General features: G+C 38.6%; 1 long non-coding RNA gene across 3 annotated transcripts in view; it reads right to left on the reverse strand.

The window, feature by feature from the left end:
• Nucleotides 1-1,065: 1,065 nt before the first annotated feature.
• Nucleotides 1,066-24,418, reverse strand: part of LOC149917096 (uncharacterized) — a 51,246-nt gene continuing 27,893 nt past the window's right edge. For 2 of the 3 annotated variants that reach the window (XR_016468580.1, XR_016468578.1), the window contains exons 2-3: nucleotides 10,090-10,179; nucleotides 1,066-2,231 (exon numbers count right to left, since the gene is read on the reverse strand). This is a non-coding gene — a long non-coding RNA (uncharacterized LOC149917096). Of the gene's footprint in view, nucleotides 2,232-9,800; nucleotides 9,976-10,089; nucleotides 10,180-24,418 lie in introns of those variants that run through there. The other variant, XR_016468579.1, reaches the window with a different exon arrangement.

Consider the following 24,418-nt stretch of genomic DNA (forward strand, 5'->3'; position numbering starts at 1 on the left):
TCACACCTGCCTGTATGAAACTGGCTCTTAAGTGACTCTGCTATTAAGATAATTTTGAGGATAAAACCATTTGTACTCTCAAGCTTTATCCTTGGGAATACTGGCAAGCACCCTGACTTAATGTTGGCACTCCAATGCCTGTTCTGGCCACTTCCATCCAGTTCTCCTGCCTGGTGTTCAAAACCATGTGAGCATCTTCAGAAACTGATCTTGTGACTCTATATCTCCTGACTTCTGTTGTTTTTCAAGGCTGATCTTAAACATATGAAAGGCAATAACAATATGACGCCTACAAGCGACACATTAAGCAGCTATCATAATGCATCTGTGAATGCTGCTGGTCTTGTAGAAGGAGTACAAGCATTGACAGGAGAAGATGCCTAGGTACTCCGTATTTCCACAACATAAAGCAAAAATCAAACCTGGCATGTGACTGATTATGTAATTCTAGGGGTAATTGCACAGCAAGTCTAATCACTGGAAGGTTATTCTAATTTATCTAATGATTTTACAGCATGCCGAATTGTGAGAAGAATGATTGCAAGTATTGCAATAGTGTGGCAGATCCATGCTGAATTGCATGGTAAAGAAAGAATGCACAGAGTTTGTAATGGGACAGGAAGGCATCCATTCTTAATATGGTCTTAAGCTGGTAAATTGGGAACTAGGTTAGGAAACTGAGATTTCTGAAAGTTATGTAGAAAACAAAAGGAAGGAAGAAAAAAAAAAGAAAAATCTGGACAAGGCTGAGGAATTATAAGCCAATAGGAAAAGAAGGAAAGTTCTTTAGCTGCGACTACCCTGCAGCATCTGTTCCTGTAGCTATAGCCTCAGAGCAATCTAGTGCAGGGAAGGCAGGGAAACATAGCTGAATGTCTCAGCATGACTGGGACAGAGATGCCAGCGAAATTAAAAAACCTGCAGTGAAATAATTTGCACATTTTTTCTTTTTCACAGTAAAGGAGCACATCAAAGTTCGTAAATTGAAGAGAAGGAAAAGGCCAGGATGAAAATCACACAAGGCAGATTTATCACACAGAGGTCTGGTGAGCCAGATGTAGTTTTTAAAGAATTAATGAGTTTACTCTTTCTTCATCACCTCTCTCACATCTACTTTATGTTCTCACATTTCAGATGCAATTTTGAGATTCCTTTTAACAAAATGGAATTGAAGGAGTGAAGTTCTGCTCCTGACAACAGAGTCAGAAAAGACATGTTCTGCACAGGAATATCATATTGGATATTGGTGGGTGTCATATTTCTCATTTTTATAATCATTATCATGCATTTGTTTAGTGAGATGCTCTACAGCTATTGCCTGAAATCAAGGTCTACCAAATATTCATTTTTCATTACAGAACAAACCATAATGAGACAAAATAATAAAAATAAGCCTGACAAACTTAAGCAGAGAGTAGATTCAGGGAAAGGTCCAGGGTCTTACTGAACTTCAGTGATGAAACCTAGAAAAAAAAATAGCCTCTGAAGGGTCTGTGCTCAGTATGAAATCTGATAAGCTCACACATGCACTGACTGGTGAGAGTCTTCAGGGCACCGTAATGGCAGCTAAACATCATTCACCTATCATATAAAGAACTGGAACATGACAATAGTGGAAGTATGTGAAAAGTTGAAAGTATGGTACATATAAAGTATGGATTTCCATGTACTCAATCTTTCCAGTTTTAAGGCAGAAAAAGTGTAATTCATGCTCATTCACTTCCTGCATTTGTTCATTCTTTAGACAACATTTCTTCTAAGTTTCAAATTCCCACACCCTCCCAGTTTGTTTTCTGTTAACACAATTAAAACATACTCTAGATTATTCTGTAACTGCTTGCAGAATTTGTTACTGCTTACATTTTTATACGCATTTCTTTTTAGTAATGCTTAAACTTATTTGAGGCTTTTAGCAGATCTTTTCAGTTCCAAAAATACACATTTTCTGTTGATATCATTCTGTGCATGCACAAGGTAAATCATAATTGCTATTTGTAAGTTTGAGCCAGTGAAGAGACTTTGACCTTTGGGAAAAGCCCAATTAAAAGTCAGCCTCGATGACCACAATAACACCTGTGTTAGTCATGCTTTACTTTCAGGAATGCTAAGTAAATACTTCCCTGACTAGTATGACCTGTGGTAATATACATTTTCTTTCTGCACAACATTGACAAATATTCGTAGGATTTTTCTTCTGTTCCTGGGAAAGCAACAAATATTTACTTGCACTCCTGAAAAAAAATAAAATTAACCAATAAGGACTTAAGCTCCTACAAAGTCATGTTATTTCTGATGCAAAATCAGGTTCCTCCCCCAGAAAGAAAACAAATAGAGTAAAAGGGACCACCATGCAGTTTACCTGTTTTGTTTTCTTTTAACTGGTATCAAATAACCAATAGTTAGGTCAGAAATTATTAGAACTGACTTGTATGGATGAAGTACAGTTCAGCAGCCTTACTTGTAGACATCCTCTGCCACATACACACCAGCAGCAACAGGTCTCCAATTATTAACCCTTTTCTTCACATTCACATAGCCTCTTCAGCGTTACATTCTCATTGCCTTATCTCCTGCCTCCTCTAGCTTAACAAACATCTCATTTTGTCAGGGTGTAGCAAGGACTCTTCTGAAGTCTATCAGATATCTTCTTAACAGAACTACTGATCCACATGAAACATAAGCTTGGAAAGGGAAGGCAGATGGATTTAGAAGAGGGAGCAGATTCAGAGGACACTGGAGCTGTGTAATCAGAAGCAGAATCCCTCAGCCCACGGGCACTTGTGCAGGTGGATGATTTTGTTTACTGAGATATCTTTCACCATTCAGAAGTTACATCAAAGCCTGACTCTGTAGAGCAAAGAGTTCAGGCCACTTCGTGTGTTTCAAGTATTTTTCAGTCTGCCACTGTCACTGATATGTGTCAAATCTTGACTTAAAATGTTTTTGTAGCAGGCATGAAAAGAAATGTAAACAGCAAACTCAAGTACATCAATGCAGTTTGTCTGTAGTCTTTTATCATTTTAAAGGCAACGGTGGCTTTTGCTGCTGCTTCTATACAGTCAGAATTATGGTTGGTGTGCAAAATGTTGCACTAAAACAGAGAAAGAAACAGGATTTCCTAAAATTATGACAGCCTCCGAGTAATCCACAAGCTGGAAATGTGAGCAGGGACCTCAGTTTTCCTTTAAGATCCAAGACCAGATTTTGTCAAATAAGTGACATTCAAGTATGTTTACACTTTATTACAGATACAAGCACAACTGCAAATCTGACCTGCATACAACAAGACTAAGTGTAGTCTCCACACACTGCATTTTCTTTGTGCAGCTCATTTGGAAAATAACACTTTTGGGTGAAGGTCCAAAATCATTTGGTATGGGTCCAAAATCAATTGAAATGCACAGTGGAACATCACTAGAATAGGAGACAACTATGAAGATATGCTTAACAAAGCATACTTAAGTGGGGAAAATGATATTGCTGCCTAGAACCATGCGTAATTCAAGTCTGATATTTTCAGTTTTCTCTAATAATCAAATGAATGTCTATGAAAACATCGGTCCAAGTAATTCCTTACATTTAAAGAAAATAGCATCTCTTTCTTACGAAGGCACGAACACCAAGGATGGCTTTAGCCTCTTTCTGAGAACAGAATTTTCAATTGGTCTCTTCAAAGAGCTCCAAAATACGTAATGCAAATTCTGTTCCTGCACACCAAAGGGAGCACTCTGACCTCAGGGAGCCCATCACCAGCAGGGTCTTGGGAACCTATCATCACTGAGATCAGAAGACCATCCCTCTAGAAATGGGAAAACAATCATTTATTCAATTTACTGGTGCAGCTTACAACACCAGAAGAGGGAAGACTAGGACATCTGCCTATTCCAACCTCTAGGTTCTTGTCAGATATTTAAACTGGCAACGAACAGAGCACTAGATGAATGGAGTACATTTTTGCCACATCAGCCACGTGTGATGTGCCTAACAAGTAAACCTGCACTGAGGTGACCTCATAAAGAACTGACTATCCAAAAAAATAACAACAACAATTTTAAAAAGTAATACAATGAATGTATATATGTATATATAAAAATATATACAGTGTATCTATGCACGATCATGATTTCTTTACACAATCAGACCAGCTCTTATAGGAAATAGGATAAGCAAATTTCAGAACTTTTATTCTGGAGAATTTTCAATATTTCATAAGAGAAGGTCACTTTTGGAGAGAAAAATTCTGAATTTCAAATTTTTAAGAATTGGCAATTGATGGAGGCAATCTCAAATATTCTGAGCCCACAGCTAAATAAATGCTGTTCAGAAGTAACCTCGGGAGTCCAGCCTCTCACTGCAGGTGAAACTGTCTCAAAAATATCCACAAACTGATATAACACAACTTTTCTTATTCAGATGTCCCATTGTTGCTAGAAATGACTAGGATATGAAATTGTATTTTTTCAAAGCTTCTATTATCTCACAGCTTGAATATCTCAATTTTATTAGGAGCTTAGATTCTTTGTAACTGACACAAGGTAAAATTTATTTTTTATATCTTTAAACAAAAATACTATTTTCCCGCAAATTGTATAAAACCTTTAACAGCTCTGGTCATAGCACACTGCTCATAAATCATCTGCAAACATACTCAGATGACCTCTTTGACTAATAATAGCAATAGATACTCATGTTTGAGAACTTTCTATTCTATCTGTAAAAAAATTTTTGACAGAAAAGGATCAAAGTAAAATTAACTGTATAGAAAACTAGAAGTGGGTTAGTAATTTGCACATATGTATTAATTTTTTTTTTGCCCATTCATAGCCTATAACATCACTGCCATCTCCTATTTAAAGCAAACAAAGGTCTCTATTACCCAAATGGTTTGGAATTAATATGAATCTCTACAGCCATAAGCTATTGTACCTGCAACAGTGTAGACTGCACTGAAGCAGCACTGACTGCATCACATTATTTCCTGATAACAATGGTCCCAATTAACATCTCTGCTGGCTGACAGCCCACCCTCTCAAGCTCCTAGTGGCAGCTCTCAAAACAGCTGTCACAGATCCATGGAGGAACCACGGACAAGTTCAATGGAGATGGCAGCCAAAGCAAAGAACAAAAATGGACGTTCAACAGGACTGAAAATATATGTGATACTTAGGAAAGGACAAGGCCTCCTGGAAGTAAAAAAGAAAAAAATCATGTTTACAAATGTAGCTGATCAAGTGAAGGAACTTGAAATTATACCTACATACAGAAATAAACAATCAGAATTCAGAATATGAAGGCCTCTCCATTGAGCCTTTTCCAACAGGAAATATATACTATTATAAAGCAATAGGCACACATGGCCAGATTCGTCACTGCGTTATTCCACCTCTTCACTGATGTAAACATCAGCAAGAGCAGAACAGTAGCTAAGGGAATTGCACACCCTCAATTTTCACTTTTCTCCTGGATGACTGCATAACGCACTGTTCCCAGCTACTACATTATTTAGAACATCATCTGCAAACACCTGGAAACATATTTCTTGCTTCAGTTCAATCACTTGCCTTTTATACTGTCTCCTTAGTTACTGGCATGGGAAATAATAAAGGCTGTCTTCCCAAGTGACTCCTTCAAATGATTTGAAATGACTCCAGTAATGTGTTACCTCAAAACCAATTTTTTTTAAATAATCATTTCTGTCCTTTACATTTTAGGATGTAACAAAAAACTGTGAAACTGGAAGTGTGTTTAGAAGCTGCACTTTCTAAATAGTTAATGACATTTTGTTATGGTTAATGGAGGGAAACTCAGGGGAACCATAAAGGCCAGCATTCTGTGGTATGACTTTGTGAAGTGGAATATATGCTGCCAGAAAAAATTATAGCTATGCTGCTCTATTTAAAGGGGAAGTCTCTGGGGCACAGCAGTCCCTAAAGGAGCTTAAAGAGGTGTCAGAGGAGCCTCGGCAAAGCATCAGCACTAGGCTGAGACCCTTGTACTCACTTCCATGAGCCCTTCCTCTCCAAGCTTAGCAGACCAAATTGTGCACATCTCAATGAACACATGAGAGAGATTTCCCATGTTAAGGGTGATAAGGGAACATGTGATCCCATTCTCATGCTGTGTTTTCTGGAGTAAAACCCCATCTTAGATGAGCTACAGGGTCTAGGAACATTATGAAGTGGCTGATGACCATTTGCCTTGATTAGCACAGCAGTGGGTTTTAGGGAGCAGTGTTCCCTAAAGTCTGTTCGTGCTTCCTGCTTAGGCTGCATCTCTGCAGTGCTTCCAGCCAATGGGGTACATGTGCAACCCTGAATTCACCTATGATAAGCCCAGTGAATTTCTGGAAGGCCCAGATGCTTATCCTAGCCCTGTTGATTTTTCTGATGCAGGACTGGGAGATCTCTGCCCTTCTCCTTCCAACATGGCAAGAACAGCAAGTCAGCAGCCTCCTGCTGATGGGGAAGAGGTACAGGCAGTACCTATATCTCAAACAGTACAGCCAAAATTAGTAAAGGATATCCAACCCAAACATGAAAATTCTATGAACTGTGCATCAGCCACTTTTGATAACAGCTGCACAAATTCAAAAATGTCTTTAATCAGCAAGCCTCTGAACAACTAGTTGTTCTGGAGCTCCATCTAAACTTTGGGTATAGATCAACTACTAACTTGTGCACTTAAGAGACAAGAACACCTTACTTTTCTGACTGAAAAGCACAGTGAGTAAGCATTTGTGAAACATGGCAGCAAAGGAAAAGTTCATATTGTTGGTTAGCACCACAATGCTTCTTGTCTACAAACCCCTCTGTGTCTCTGTCATCTGCCAAAACACAGCACTTCAGCCACAGCATCTGCGTGTACAGAGAGCAGGGAGAGAGTACAAAGCCATGTGTATAACTGTGCTGCCAGTTTTTTCTTCAGACCCGCTGGTATGCACAAAGCTTTGGTATCATGGTCACATATTTGACAGCTCTTCTACTTTCTGAGGCTGCTAAGGAGGGTCTCCGTGACAAGCACTGAATTTCAGTCTAGATCACATCATGAGGAAGATAAAAGTGTATCTCTGGCCAGAACTGTCAGACCGATGGCCCAGTTTTCAGGTCTGCCAGCCTAACATAACATTTTGAAATCCATACAATCTGATCACCATATGGAAATGGCCTGAACCCACAGGTGCCCAACCACCTCAGAATAACTGTAGTGAAGCGAGAGAGAGGGAGGCAGACAGCTAGCAGCTAAATACTTATAACCTTGAATATCTCCTTAAAATCCTGAATTTAAAGCAAGTATTTCTGAAAAGCATTGTTTATATTGATGTATTATCTAGCAGCACTCTGTCTTCTTTTGACTTTCTATAAATACCACAGCACTGACTTCGAAGATGCTTTGGTCTTAATTGGGTTTAGTAACAGATCTCAGCTAGAAGAGGACAGCACTGATCAGCTAAACTTACAAAATAAATTTATATTGTGGTAGAAAACTGCACCAAATCCTCATCTTTACAGAAAGTAGAACAAGTTTTGGAGCTGGTTCTGTGCTTAACAGGAGTCTTTCCACGGAAATTAATGGTACATCTTTAGAAATGGAGAAATTTTAGAAGAGATGTCATAAACCACCACATAAAATAGATCTCAAATATTTTCTGTTCTTTCTCTTGTGGAAGGGCTATAGAGATTTCAACACAGAGATTTTCCAAAAGCTAAATTTTTGAAACCATTCAATAATCATTGTTGACTATGATACAGAGCACTAGGCATATTTCTGGCCCACCTAAGAGGAAAATGCTATGTGACTAACATTATAGGTTTGCAACTCTGGTGAAAAAGAATTATTTTGTCCATGGGCTACTAAGGAATGGCTGGGTTTAGTAGCATTCAAAAGATATTTAGACATTTATGAGGCTAATGAGGGCATTTGTGGTTATGTAAGAAGGAATAAACAAAATTAAGGCTATAAGCCATCATCCTTCAAGTCTAGAAAAAACTTCTCTATAGCAAACTCTTCTATGATGACTTGAACTAAAATCTTGATCTTAATGTTACTCAAAATTCTTCCAAAGTAGCTAAGATTTTCATGAAACTTGCTTAATTGTGCAGCTTTCCCTGACTACGTTAGGCTACCTGTCATCTGCAAAGCTATTTCTTTCTCACAGCTTCTGAAAATAACCAGCATAGCTACAGATGAGCAGCCAGTTAGACCTTGGGTCTAAACCAAAATGACAATTGCTCTACTCTTTCTATCTTAATTTTCAAGAACTCAAATTAAATTTTAGCTCTGATTAGGAAATCATAGAGTGCTAGCCTTGTCTGGCTCTGAGACTTTCTCAGTCTTTAGTACAAGAGAGCAGAGCACAGTGTGTTCCCTAGCATACCGCATCATCCTGTTCCTAGGGAACAGCAATAGATAGGTGCTGATTTATTCATGGTGAAGCTCTGTTCCAGTCTCACCGTGAGTTCCTTTACATCGCTTTCAGTGCAGGATCTCTGAGAGTCTCCAGCACTGCCTGTTATGAACCACTACTGCTCACTAGCATCTTGCAAACACAGTTCTCCCTGCTTCACTCTCCCTTCGCCTTCTCTCAGCTGCTCCCCACAAAGCAGACATGCACAAAGTTCTGCTATATTCTCCTTTCTTTTCCTTCGGTTTTCCATCCTTGTCCCTCTCACAGACATGCATATCTCCCTCTTATTCCTTCCCCAGCAGTTCTACCTCCAGATAGGTGCACTGCTTGTCCTACCAGTGCTGCTGACCATAAAACTCCAGGGCTCATGCAGGCTGGACGTCACATGAGCCTTTCTGTATAAGCCAGCAGATCAGTGGGGTGCTCCCATGCTGTAAAAGAGCAAGATGCTGAAGTATCCCTGCTTCACTCGTTGGTGTGTTCAGTTGCTTACAAGGTGACATCTCCAGCAGCCTACACAATTCATCATGATTATTCACTGTGTTGCGATAGGATTTGAGATTACTCCTTTGATGTTTGCCTGTATAAGCCAGGATTACATTACTTCTCTCGTGCTATGAAGAATGACTACAAAGAGTATCTAACGGTGTGAGGAACTGCTTGCCTGGTGTTGCTGGTGACAGCATCACCTCTATAAGCCAGGCACCATTTGGTGACTTGTGGAGGGGGTATTCTCCTTAATAAAGCACTTACTAAGATGATTGACTAATCAAGAAGTGAAGTGACATGTTGAATTAAAATCATCTTTTCTTCCCTCAGACTCTCTGTTTCTTCTGTAGAGGTAGAAGAAAGAGAAATTCAACTGACAGATAACACACTTAACTGAGATCAAGGGCTGAGACAGGAAGTGATCTGTGCACCTGCTGCTTAGTTTCTGCATAACAGTGAGATGTGCATGATAAAATACTCATAAATGCTGCAGAAGTTTACTGAGCAGCATCTTCCAAGACATCTTGCGCAAATCAGTGCAAAAAAAAAGCTTTTGAAGTAATAGGTGCTCATTACTCTTGATTTTCAAGGAATTCATCTTAAAACTTACTCTTTTGTAGAACTAGGTTTGCCATTCCTGACCCTTATTTTTTGGTTTTTGAAATGGAGAATCTCCTAGCCTAATGCCTGAAAGACCTTGAGGGTGTCCAAATGGGTGCTGTACTACTTTTCTTTCAGTATCCCACTAAATTACCTCCAAGAACAACCATTAACAAAAACCACTACATTAAATAAAATATATCAACTTAATTTTTTCAAAAAGCTGAATGAAACCATTCATTTCCTTTCAGGATGTTCATCTTATATATACCATCTTCAACAAGCTTCATAAAAGCTACCCTTTTGTCCCTCCTCATGCTTTTGTCATGTGTATATTGAAGTTACACTGTATTTACATTGCTAAGTATTCTTCAGATACATGCCATAAAGAATTAACATCTGTTGACTGTTGCTGGCTACAAGTGATAACAGAGAGCTGTTAACTCCTCCCTTTGCAACGAACGAGGTTGGGTTGAACTGACCTGCAGAACAGCCAGAGAGATATCATCACTAGCCAAGACAGATCCAACAGCAATATCATGCCAGCTTAATGGACAAAATGTAAATAATTCCTTAGAATGGGGAAGATAACTTACCTGGGATAACTCACAAACTGTTTTGCACTCCTCTCACTTTCCGTGGTATGAAGTGGTCAGTTCTTTGAAGTTACCTATGTTACACAGGCACTAGAAAAACAAATTGTAGATTCATAGAATGGTTTGGGTTGGAAGGGACCCTTAAGGTCATCTAGTTCCAACCCCTTTTCTATAGGCAGGGACACTTCACTTCATTAGAACAGGTTGCTGACAGCCCCTTCCAGCCTGGCCTTGAACAGTTCCAGGGAGGAGACATTCACAACCTCCTTGGGCAACCTGTTCCAGTGTCTCACCACCCTCACAGTAGAGAATTTCTTCCTAATATCTAGTCTAAATCTATCTTCTTCCACTTTAAAATCATTTCCTCTTGTACCATCACTACACGCCCTTCTAAAAAGTCCCTCCCCAGCTTTCCCATAGGCCCCTTCAGGTACTGGAAGGCTGCTCTAAGATCCCTTTGGAGCCTTCTCTTCTCCAGATTGAAGAGCCCCAGCTCTCTCTGCCTGTCCTCATAAGGGAGGTGCTCCAACCCTCTGATCATCCTTCATAACCCTCCTCTGGACCTGCTCCAATAGCTCAGTGTCAAACAATCAACACAATAAACTTTTTTTTCCTGAGGTAAGGCAGCATTAGCACTGCAGTGAGCAAACCCTGCATGAGAAATTCTTGTGAGACCAGGTTCAAACACCTATACAAATACCTCAGGGTGGATGCAAGGGTACACAGTTAAACCGGAATTCAGTTTTGAGCCTCCCATCCAACAGAGATGCTAGATTTTTGCCCACTCTTGCCAGGAAAGAGGATTGTGAGCTAAAGCTCATCTGCACTGTCACACAAGATTAAAAGAAATGGATCTAATATTGTAAAATCATCTTGTTTTTACAGCTGGGTGGCACACTCCCAGGAGTACATGGTGAATCACAGCTCTGCTCCTACTCTTTGGATGGTCATAACTTCTCTGTACATCTTCCAGTCATGTAAAAGGACCTCCCTTGGATGGAATTAAACACAGACTTCCTTTTCACTTCAGATATGGAAACATTTCACTTCTTCCCCTTGTTTTGTACAGAGTATACATATTTCTAAAGGCATGTCAGTGAACTAGCACTGGCTATGCCTTCACTTCAAATTACATTCAACAGAAGGAAATAAAAGACTAACAACTCCACAGACATTTTTGCTGTCTTGCTGCCAGAAAGTACAGTTTCTTCTCTGAAAAAAAAAGTGCTCCTGCACTTTTATCTTTGCCTGCTATATCTTCCTGTGTCATCTGGGTCAAGGAAAGAGACCAAAGAAGCAGTAATGAAAGAGGCCGGCTGTTTCCCCTGATTCTTTTTTCCCCCTCCCCCCCCCCCTTAAAAAATATATATGCCTTGGATTAACCCCTGTAAACTTAGGCTGTTCAGATGTCAGCTACACTGGGAATCAAATATGAAATGGAGCAGTCCCTCTTTGGCTTTCCACTTGGTCATTTGTTTGGAGCTGAAATGCTCAGAGAAAACCTGGGCTAATCACAGGGTAGGAGCTTTATGATTTTCATTTCCACTGACTAAAGCATTGCAAAGATTTAGGAAAAAGCAGTCAGAATTTATCTTCTTTTCTGCCTTGATGTTTGTTTCAGAATGCTTCTGTTCTTCCTTTTTTTTCCCCCCCCCCACCATTCTTGGCTATTATCCTGTGAAAAAATATCCCTTTCCTAAACACTTAGCAACTGATAAGGACAACTTCCCATTGTCTTCCCTTATTCTGCACTATCTAGAAATCCCAGTCTCAGATGCCACCCAAGACAAAGAGTTCCTGTATGCCAACAAAATAATTCAATAGATTACCAGTCAGTGAAAATATGTCCTATTTGTACTGGTCAGGAAAATTTGCTTTGGGTTCTAGAGTTTCTTTTGCTGAATACTAGGTTAAATATTAACCAGTTCAACAATTAGTTTATTTTTTAAATCTTAATAAAAGTAATTATTAAGTGATGCACTTTGTTACTTTCAGTCTTTTTGGAACACTCAAGTTGGTTTATTAACACAGTGTAAATATGTTTAATTTTAAAATAGTTTGAAGAAATGTGAGATTCAATCTTATAGAAGTCCTATTGCCTTAACTCTCTTGAATTATAGTGTGGAATGTTCTTGCTAATATTTGCTTTCAAATTATGCTTCCTAATGGGCATTACAAAAGTCCTGTGTTTGTTTGCATACAGAGATTTCAAAAAGCACAACAGCCAGTACCTGAACAAATTGTCTCTGGAGTCATGCTGATTTACAAGGGATCTCAAATAGGTTAACATTTCTAAATTAACATTTTTTGTTCAGCTTTGGCAACACCGTAAACTAAAATATTAATTGGAAGCTGGGCATAACAGTCAATGTAAATATTACCTTTTTTGAATCTAGTAAGGGAAATTCCAGTTGAGTGAAGGACCTTCTCCATTTCTCCTGAAATAAAATGCATTTCCTTTGTGACAGCTACATCTGAACCACCAAAGCAGCACCTGATCTGAATGGGACTTGGCATCTGCCTACATCCATGTGCAGCACTGTATGTCTTCAGGGATTATAAGCACAAGCATCACATTAAGCAAACTGGCAAGAGCACTGCACCAAACTGTAGCCTGCTTGTATTTACAATGTTCATAGCATTCAAATTTCTATCACTTATCTCCAAGGACCTTTAGAATACTTAAAATATGGTATTAAATGGGGATCTTCATTAGCATGTATATCACGTGCAGCTTCTGCTCAACAGTTGCGTACAAATTAGATGTAGCAGGAACTGTCTCTGACCTTCAGTTAATTATTTTATATCACTACTGAATTTCAAGAACACCAGAGGGTATCTTTTAGAAAAGACCCGCTGAATATTTGAGAAACAGCAAAATGACACAAGGTCATCCATTTAATAGGATAGTATTAGCATCCTGTTCTGAGAATCAGAAAGCAATCCCCCACCCAGCCCCTCTGGTCAGAGGGCAGCAGTGAATGACTCATGGGGAAAAAGAATAATTTTTCAGAAAGTTTCACAGCCCAAACTTTAACAAATCATTAAGGATTTCATTCACGAGAACCCTGATGTTAATCTTGCTGAGTTGATCTCCGAATCAACAGAGCAGAGACAAATTCAGTCAGGTGAAACTTCTCAGGATACAGTAACTTTACAAGTTATGTTTACTGGCATACTTTGTCTGGACTGCAGCTTCTGTATGTGGTTTACTTTGGTTGATCCATTCAACATGTAATTCATTAGAGATGTACTTATCTAGACTCTGCCAAGTCCTAGCAGACAGTCTTCCACCATTGGCTACATAGAGGAATTACACCCTTGCTATATTTCTGAGGAAACTCAGCTAATCACTTAAAAAATTTGTAGTAATGCAAGTAATTACAGCAATAATTGTAGTATATTAACTTACTTCATCAACATTTATTTGGCTGTCAATATATTTGGAATTTGTCTTTTAAAAGCTATCCTATATTTATTTACCCTTATTCATTTCCTTCAGTTCATTGACATGAAAGAAAAAAATAACACCCACAGTTATGCAGCATCACAGTCAGTTCAAGAAAATCCTAAAAAATTAGCTGGGTTCAAGGAAAGATGATTGGAAGGGATGAATCCACATTCTTAGCACATTAATACATATCTATGAAGACATTAAACAACCTAACTTTGCATTTAATTGGAGTTTTTATATATATATATTCCTTCCAAGGTGTTTACATGGGAGAGTGGGACTGGCCAGGAAAAAGGACAAGAAGTGATTAGGAATAAACACTCCCCTATCAAAAACAACTCAGAAAAGAGCTGTATAGCATTCTCCTCTAATTCTCCATCAAAAAAGGTGAAAATCACAGTATTCAGCTGAACCCAAAGGCAAGTTGCTCTTTGCAAGACTGGGGAATGACAGTGATATCTGAGTATGCTATTTCACACAAGTATTTTTTTTTTTGTCAGAGACAGACATGTACAAACAGATCTATTTCCAAAACACTTTCATTTTTTGTTTCCTGACCTTCCACCTGTCAAAGATTTGTCATCATGAAAAGACTCGATGCTTTTGTCAGTCACTCCACCAAATAATTTTTAAAATCCTTCATTACTGCAGTATATGTGAAAGAACTGAACCAAAAGCTTGGCAACAAAAAATTAAAATAACATTTTGGCAAAAAGAGTTAGAAATATACATATATATATATTTATATATATAAAATAAATTTTCAAAACTTTCAGAAAGCATTTTCTTACAACAGCTTCAGAATAGTCCCAGTTTGGCTTGCTTGAATACCAGCATCAAGAGACAGACAAATGATACTGATGTCTGCAAAGCTCGCAAACCTATCAGGAAGGCAGAAGCTGCACCCAGCTTTTAATAACAGCATGGAAGACACTGCTGCTTTCATGACCATGACCCAGCTGAGTGAGCAAGAGAAATCTCTGGACCTCATAGGCTGTGGAGCAGCCTCCAGGATGTAGACATTGCCTGCTGTTTCAATGCATAGCACTGGACCTTGAAAATAAGTGAATATTATTTCAGACACTGAAAGCTTGTCAGTTCTATGCTGTGCTCTGACAGGCAAATACAAAACAATCTGTTACACATCCAGACCTACCTCTGAGACACCATATGACAGAAATTATGTTCAATCACACACATTAAGCAGAAAGTGATGGGAGATTAATGAATAGAAAGGAAATAACTAGGGGGAAGAGAAGGCACAAAGGGGGAAAACACTGAAGCTGTGATGGTCAAAGCTGTGTGATATATTTACTGCTTAACATCTACTTAAATTCTAGTGGAGTTTTTTAAAATCTTAATAGAGTTTTAAGTTGTGATTCAGTGTATAGTGAAATGGATCAGAAGATCCCTAATGCCAACAGATCAGAGTGCACAAGATACAAGAACACAATTTTGCCCAAGGTTGTGCATGTTTTTTTACTTCACTTTTGCTCACCAGCAACAACACATGCTTTGATGTGTGAGGAACTAAGCATTAAGTACATACTCCACTTATGTGTGGCTTTGCAGATTGTTAGTGCAATTTCCTACACTGATACATGATGTTTCAGATGTAATTATTTATTTTAAAAACTGCATTCAGTTGTTGAGTTTTTCATCAGAGATAGCAAGTCTCTTACAACAGAGATTTGGATTTTGAAACCACAAACGTGGATAAGTATTCATAGACATGATTTGCTACACTGAGACTTACATTATATATTTCTATATAAAAGAATTATGTGGAAAAAAAAAAAGCAATTATTAAAAATGAAAGAGTTATTTCTAAAAAGCAGATACTGGCCTGGAAAAAGGCTATGCGTCTTAAACTGAATTTGAGTCAGCTTTTCTTCACGTAAATAACCTTAGATTTGAAGTATTACGTGTAATGATAAATTGTGCCGTATAACAAAAGATGAGAAGCAAATTAGCACCAAAGGAGGGATTGAACACCAGACATAATCTTCACAAATCTGAGAATAGTTGAGGTATGAGGAGGAGTGTGTGCTTACACATTTATTGACAAAAATGTCTGCTATTATCTGACATCTCATTACTGGGAACAAGGAAGAAGACAGAAACATTGAAAATCCAGACGACTAAAGTCTGTTTTCATGATGCACATTCAGCACCTGAGGTGCAGAAGCAATTTAGGTATTCCCACGTCATTGGGTCTGTTCCCTCGCCAGCTTACAAACGCAGGATCAATGGCACTCAAACTCTACGCCCCTGCACTGCATGAACAGTTTCTCACTGCCTACAGAGCTTTAGAGCTCAGCAGAGTGTTTCACCGTTACATACCCACAGTTGTCTGGTTAGCTGAAAACGTTTTAGATACATGTTTCATTACATACAGAATTAATCTCTTAAACCAGGAATTAAGAACACGGAGAAGGAAAAAGAGAGAAGCAAATGATAGAAATCTGGTCTGAAGAACTTAATTTAGCAGAAAATAATTCACAAAACCATTTCCTACCAATAAAAAAAAAAAACATCCTTCACAGATTGAGGAATGCGAGAAACAAACGTTGACTGTTCTGTGCTTTCATCATCTAAAAACCAAACAACAGAATTCTCTATTCCATCTTAAGTGCACCATATATAACTGTCCCTGCATCTGCCAAAAAGCCACTTATAACTTAACTCAGTGTTCATAGATGTTATCACTGCAGACAAAAGCAAGGCTGGAAGAGGCAATTTTCTGAAAATAGGCTAACAAAGCTGAAGGACAAAAGAAAACCTTTATTCAATATTCAGAGAAATTCTGTAGTCATCATGAATTCGTTAACTTTCCCACTTGGTCCACTTATTTCCTAAAATTTCTTCTCTAACCAACTAGTACTAAGTTAGATACATAACTAGCTAGAATTATTACTAGGTGTAATGCTTTATACGTATGATAATTTTCCAGGGAACACTAGGCTTTCCTGCAGATAGAAACCCTCAGCTGTTCCAGCAACCCGGAGGACAACCTACTGCTGAAAGGAAACTCCCTAGAACAGTCCTGGTGGCATCTCCATGTTGTGGCATGAGAGGTTTCACCTTCCCATCCTGGGGAAGGAATTGCCAGAGAAACTGCGGAGGAGCCTACAGAAAAATAACCATTTTAGATTGCAGTGAGCTACAGTTTGTCTCCTCTCACTGGGCATCTATAAATACCTCTATTTGCAAAAGTGAATGTCAAGAAGAGAGGAAAGAAAGGCAATTGCTCTGCACTTCTACATGCAAGCTGGCATTCAGAAGCAGACAGAGGTTGCCACGTTTTCTGGTCCATTCTCATTTTGCAGCAGCGTGGTCCCTTACGTCTTCATCTCCTACAAAGACTTTGACTTTCTCTGCATGTCTGGGCATAGAGAGAAGCCACATTATGGGACTACGGAGTCTGACCTAGCATCAGCTCCATTCTCATTGTACGTGAAAAATTATTTGCTTAACTCTGGAAAACTTTTTGTATAAAATAGGACAAAGGATTCTTCACGAGGCAAATCTTTGCACGGTTGCACGGTGATCTTCTTGCCTTTGCATTAAGTGTTAGGTTGAAAACAAATATCCTGGTTTCCTGGTGCCTCACTACATTGTTATTCTTAATCCTTTAATTAGTGATCCTCTGCTGTCTTCCTACAATGCAGCTGCTCCCGTAACATTACTACTTGAAATTCCATCATACCTAGAAATCTCATTATTAATGTGGGAGTTTTGCAAATGCAAATAAACAGACATTTAGACAAGGGTCAAGGAAAATCTCTAATGCTCTACAAGCAACAGCCAATTAAAAGATCTTTAGAATGAAGAAGAAAAATGCAAATTCTGCATTGTGCTTTGGGAAAGCTCAATAAACAAAGGAACTTTCAACATGAGGTGCCTTCAACCTCTCCTCAGGTCCTGAAAGCCTTATTTTCTGCAGGAGGAGGTCATAATTTGTGTCAGTAGAGCCTCCATCACACTGAGCTTTATAGCAGATGCAATCCATCTCCATCTTTGTTCAGCTCAGGATTCAACACGCAAGACTCAACAGCTTTGTTGCAGGTGAAGAAAGGATGTTTGCAATCTAATAGTGCAATTTTTATTCCTTAGCAGTAAAGCTCTGGAGAATCTGTTGAGGAAAGGTAGGCATACACAGCAGAAATTAATGTAGACACTTGCTGAGAAACGCCTACTCTCTGCTAGAACTTTCAGATCTCACTGTGGTTTAGTAAACAAAAGTGAGGAACAGAACAGAGAACAGTTCTGTCTTTCTGCAGCCTTAGAGCAGGACACCAGGTAGCTGAGAGGAGCTCAGGTTTGAATACTTAAAACTAGTGCATTCATTCACATCTTCATTGGCTTTCCTTACGTTGCCCAATGAAAAGCACTCCTTTCTAGACAAATGATAACTAGACAGTTATTATTAGGCAAATTCATATTTTGAAGAAGGAATTCTTGTATATATGGTAAGTGGTCAGCAGGTAAAGGGAGACATAGAAAGCTGACAGAAGAGATTAATCAGAAAAACCATGCAGTCATAGAAAGTCATAGAAAATGTTCCTCAGTAGAACACACAGCACACATGCAAGAAAATAAAAATATAAAGATGCACAACAGTAATGCTTTCCAGAATGACCTAACAGGAGCCCTCCAGATAGATTTTCAGGGTTTTAATAGGTCTAAAGAGATAGAGAGGCAGAATTTTCAGATGATTGACTAAGAATGCCCCCATCAAGTATCGGTCTGAATGTTTAGATGTCTTAATACTTTGAAAATCCCTTGTAACTGAGCAATTCTATTCCAAGATCATCTAGAACAACTGTACATCCTGTAGGCCTTGCAAGAAAGAGCATCTACATCTGGGCATTAATCCTGTTTTCCCCAGTGGGACAGAGTCTGCAGCTAAATTCTGGCTAAAAGATTGGCCAGCATTATCCTTTAAGGCTCAGAAATCCACTCTATTTGTAGTGAAATAGTAGGCTACATGTGTTGGTTAGTTCTGATTTTCTAAAATGTCTCCATTTTTTCTGTCAGAAAAAGAATGGCACGATGTTTTAAATATGTGACTGAAAATTAGAAGTTCAAAATTTAACTAGAGTTTGGATTCTCAGATATCCTTCAGGAGATTTTCCTAAGATTTTATCTCCCCAGTTACCAATATGAAGTTGAGTTCAATAGGCATTTGCTGGTTTTTGTTGTTGTTTGATTGTTTCCACAGAAGCTAAAAGTTAAAAATGTATTTCATTCAGCACATTTTTCTTCTTTCAATTTTTTCTTCTTCATAGGTTTGATTTAAATGAGGGGGAAGAGAAAGGAATTTTGAAACTCCACTCCAAAAATGTAGTTTCTAAACAGCAATACCTTCAGTATAACAGCAGTGCCAAAATAGTGAATTTTTAAACATCAAAATAAATGTTTTAACATTGACAGGGTCTTCACCATTTATTTTCATGTTAAGCTTTTTGTGTAATGTGACTCAGCTCCCCGAGTGCATCTAGTCCTTGTGACCTTATGATACTGACATTTGTTTTTTTCTTTTTCTTTTTTTTTGTAACAAAGTTATTGTTTCCTGGGGAAATGTCCTCCAGGTCTAACTGTGAGAAGCTGCATTATTTGTCCATGAATGCCATAAAAAATACTAACAATAACATGTCTTTGCAAATACTACTCAATCTTCCCTGTGCCTTTTGCGTGCACTGCAAACCCTCTTGCTATTCATCAGCTCTGGGGCCCCAATGTCATGCCTGCTGGCTAAAGTGCACTTGGTGCTTATTCTCCTTTTATGTATTTGTACCGTGCTCTTGCTTTTTCTCAAGTCTGGAGTGACTCATAAAAATGCTGTTCTTCTGAGATTACTTAGGGGACAGTGTGAGAGAACAAGTTGGAGTGAGGTATACTTTAGATGAAACAGATGGATTAATGCATCATATGAGAACTGAAAATACAACACAAAGCTGGGGTACCTTAACAGGACACCATTAGAAAATGCAAACTCTTGTACTGGAAAAAAAGTTCAGTTCTGCACCTATTGTTCCACACCAATAGCCCTATTTCTGTGCAGCTAGCTTAGCTCTCCTGAATTACACTCATATTTATCATTTCCTTGTGGTAAAGAAAAGTCAAAAATGCACATAAATCACCACATATGCTTTCAAGCAGTGCAGTATCCACAAACACCAAAGCACGAGCATTTTCAGTAGATGCACTAGTTCTAGTTGAAAAACAATCAGCTTGTAAGCATCTTTATGTGCATTGTACATGCTCTCTAAGATATTGATACAGGCACCTTAATGGAAAACAGCAAATCTATGAACTCAACTATAAGCTCAATAGTGACGGCGTTGCTCAGCATAGTCCTCTTTCCCAAGCCTGAAACGCTTTGCTGAGCAAGAAATGGATTGCCTACCTTGCAAGAACAGCACAAAGAATACTTCCAGCAACACTATGCTTTGAGTTCCCCAAGCAGCCCAGAGGCTGGTTTCGGGTAGCTCCATCTGCTCTAAGTTAATTAGGAAAAGCTTGGAGAAAGCTTGACACCCCTCCTCACTCACTTTCCTGACTGAGATACGATAGGATGGTAGTGGAAAGATTGCTGTTACCAGTGTTTGGTGGTGAAGCCAGCCACCATGTGTTAGAAACTTCCCTTCTTTCAGAGGATTCGGTCCATCAGCCACAGGTTCTGCCAGAGACAGAGCTCTGCTTTGCTCAAAGAGAGAAATTGGCTAAGATGAGCATCTGAAGAGATTAATAATCCCTTAGCCTTTATTTCTGACTGAAGAGGAAATCCTTGTGTGACTATTGGCTAGATTAGGGATATTTTTCTCTATCAGCACTCAAATCTCCAGTTTACTCAGGTCATCTTTTAATACAGGTTGCTTGTGAGGGTCCCACTGAGAAGGGAAGAGCCAATTCCCATTAAGATCCTAATACTAGAAGGATAAAGTTCTGACCACTCAGTGTCTTTGTAAAGAAAGGAAAAAAAAACTCTCTCAAATCTTGTAGAGGAGCGTGACAAAATCTGGAGAGGCGTTTCAAGGGAAATATTTTGTTTGTAAAGAAAGGAACACTGGTGGCTATGCCTGTAACTAGAGGTGTCCTCATTAGGTTTTCCCTGAGCAAGAACAGGGTGAGAGACATCTTTCTTGCATTGCAGCAAAGAGCACAACATTAATATTACTGCACTAAATACTGAGATGTAGGAAAGCTGAGAAAGTTTTTTAATTTCTCTCATCCAACAACGAGATGGCTGCCTGCTGTTTTGCCTCTAAAATAAGCCAAATCATTACCAGGTAGTCTGACACTTGTGAAACCATGTTCATATTTTACCATTCAAACCAGCAGCTTTGTTTTTACCTAAAGGAAATGAAAAAATAAAGAAATTGGAAGACAGGTGAACTTCAGTTCCTACTTTGTATAATAATAGCTGCTTTTACATACATAGAATCTAGACTAAAAATAAGACGTTTCTTCTTGGTTCTACTCTCTTTTACGTTTATGCTTAGCAAAAACAGAAGACAAATCAAAAACCAAACCAGATCTCCAGTCTAGCTGTACGTTTCCTTAGCCCTCATCCTCAAATTACTTTTAATCTGGTAAATCTTGCATGTAGAAGTAAGGACTTAACATGAAGCTCAAATCCTTTTGAGGTGCAACATAACACTTGACTTCAGGAAATGATGAGAGATGCTAGAATTCAGGGATTTGGGGTGCTGAATGACTAGTTGGTAGTTGTTGGTAGATGAATTCACTGCCTCCCTAGTTCAGGAAATGCTGGAATTTAACTCAGAATATCAAAGATGATAACAACAGTAGAAAAATCTCAATTAACTTGAAAAACTTCTTATCCCTACTTAGGTTTATAACCTCTGTTGTATTGTTGACTTCTGACCATTTTAATTTTAAGCACACTGGAGATGCTTCTCTCCCTTAAGTAGGGAGGGCATGGGAATGGGTTTTGCCTGTTTTGTATTTATTTGCTTGGTTGGTTGTTATTTTTTTTTTTAGGGTACTTCTTGTTTCACCTCTGTCCTTCAAAAATCTTCTAGTTAAATTCAACTGCATAGCACAAATTACGAAATATGAAAGTTGAAGTTTACCTAGACAGAAATTCCCAACAATAACTCTATGCCAGACAACACAAGCCTCCTGAAGAGAAGGGTCTGTATCTATTAGTGAAATCAAATATATAACAGTGCCTAATGCTTGGTACCAGAATCACAGACTGCAGCCAAATAGCTCTGATTTCTTACTGCTGAAGCCCTAAAAGCACATTTTTGAAAAGTGATATATCTTGTCCTGGACCTTGTAATCATACATGCCCACTGTGAAAACTGAATGAGTCAAGCTTTTAGGAAACAGGATGCAGGAACATAGCTCTTCACTGGTGGAAAATTGAAATGGTGAGGCATTAGCCCTGCAAAAGTAAATACTACAGAAAGGAAACCTGAACGAAGGCTGAAAAACTGAGAGCTTATTCCAGAAATTACAGAAATGACAGGAGTCAGTAATGACGTAAATCTACAGAGATGTGGAGGCTTTTCTCTGAACATTTTTGTTTGCTGTAATGATGTTTTCCTTTAATGTACAGCAGAGCTTTCACACTGGAAATTGCTAATATCTCTGGATGAACCCTGATGACTTGTACTCCTCAGGTATCCTAGGGTCTTATCTACTAGCATACCACACATTTAAGACAGATGCAGAAGTTAACATTCATTATACTATCTGACAAACAGTAAATAACGTTTGTTTTGCTTTTTTAAAGACTTTCTGGGGTATAAGAAAGATCTGTGTTCCTTTTATCAGCAACTTGATTAAAATAATAAACAAAAGCAGTTTCAAAAAAATCAAAGCAAACCACTTTCTATTTTCAATCTGTGCATTTTCTGGCAAGCGAGGATGCATGACAAAAGAACAAGTCATATTTTCTTTTGGGGCAAACTGCAAAATAAAAGTTGCAAATTTTTTTTCCTTTGAGCAGAAAGAGAAGTACCAGAAATCTAGTGCCGATACGATTTGAAGTACTGAAGAGCTGAGGAGATGAACAACAACAAACCAGTAATCTGTACCTTTACTCAAATACTATAACCAAACAGTAACCGAGCAACATTCCTTTGAAAATCCATTAGAAGAGCTTTTGCAGTCTTTTACAGCTGAAAGATTGTGTGTTCAATCCTTTGGCTATAAAATCCTTCATGTGCACAAACACAGGACCATATAACAGTATGAAGCACCTAAAGAAAAAGAAAGCCTATGCTTATGCCTCATTCTGCCCCAGGTAAGAAACGGGCTACATGGAACCACAACAACTCAGGTTGCTTATTACTGTTATTTTCTTTCCTCTTAGACTAAGAAAAACTAATTTTCATTGCTAGTCAAAAGAAATATATCTATCTACATTCAACCTGTTGGAATTGTTTTCTTCAATAACAAAATATTTGCATAACACTGTCTTCCCTGTCAGATTCACAACAGCTGTGGGACTTATTAAAGCAACTTTGTGTTGAATATTTAACAGTGACTTGACTAGTCATCTGAAAGACCTCATGGGAATCAGAACATATGTGAGTTAAGGCAGATGATTTAAAACACATCTCCATCCAAATTTTGAAATCAAAATGCATTCTCTGCAAAAGAGAACAATCTGGTGAGCAGGTGAACTGTCAAGGAACCTGAGATGATAGGTTTGCATATGTGGAATTTTTCTGGTTTAGAACAAAGGCTGTTGAGGGATTGCAAAAGCTGATGCACTTGACACAGCGTTACAAATCCTTTTCTTCCACACCAAGCCACTGTGAGCAGCTCTATAGCCCACTTGGCTTAAGCCTCCTCCTTTCTATGAAGATACAAGATACTTAGCATTAAACATGAAGATAAGTACTTACAAAGACATCTGCAAGAGAAAAGGACTGTGTGTATTTTCACTGTTATTGTGCAACATACTGTCACAAGTAGAACGAGCGACTTAACTACATGTGGATATGTCAGGACAAAGACAAAGCTAAAAACCACTACTTCCCATGGAGCAAAAGGTTTGGAAGAATATAGAATACATGTTCTGGGAACAAGAGAAGTCTTTGACATTGCAACAGACCTAAGTCTTAGAGGAAGATTTGCAAGAGGTTTGACTCTTTCTTACCATGTTTCTTTGAAATCTGGCTGGATGTATCCTATTTGTTATCAGCAAGATCCTCAAGAAGGGAGGCACCTCCCCAGGAAAAGGAGTCAAGTATCAGGGAAGAGATTTCCCCCAGAAGGCTGGACAAATTGAGAAGTCAAAAGTTGAGAAAGGTCCTGACAGTGGCTTTAGGGATAGTTATGTCCTGCTAAGTGCTGGGCTCTGGACAGGACTAAGAAGAATAAGAACAAGAGAAAAATGAGAGACTTATAGTTTGTTCTCCATGTAAGAAAGTAATACCAAGCCTCTGGGGATCTGACTAAGTAGTTTAATCACTTCAAAGCCTTTTCTAAAGCATAGCCTCTACCCATTGCCCTTGTCCTCCTGCAAGGTAAGGCAATGATACCAAATCTCCCCCTGCAGATGTTGGAATTCCCCTTGACATGCTTCCCCTGCAAGCTGTCTCTCCATGGTTCCGTCTGCAAGTCACTGCACTGGCATGGGATCAAGCACACATCTGTGTCCCAATTATACATTTTATCAGCCACAAAGTCTATCCAGATGGCAGTCATCTACTGCCAGTAATCCACTTCTCCTCCCAAAGCAAACCAATGACAAGTCTTCCCAGTAGTCTCTTAAAACAAACAAAACAAGAAAAAAGAAAAAAAAAAAAGAAAAAGATATACAGATATACAGGCACTCCTCTTGTTTGTCTTGTTATTATGTTGCTTTTTTTCTGTGTTCATTAATAA

Source organism: Phasianus colchicus, chromosome 8, assembly GCF_987193195.1.
Source record: "Phasianus colchicus chromosome 8, bPhaCol1.hap1.1, whole genome shotgun sequence".
In the NCBI taxonomy this organism is placed as follows: Eukaryota; Metazoa; Chordata; class Aves; order Galliformes; family Phasianidae; genus Phasianus; species Phasianus colchicus.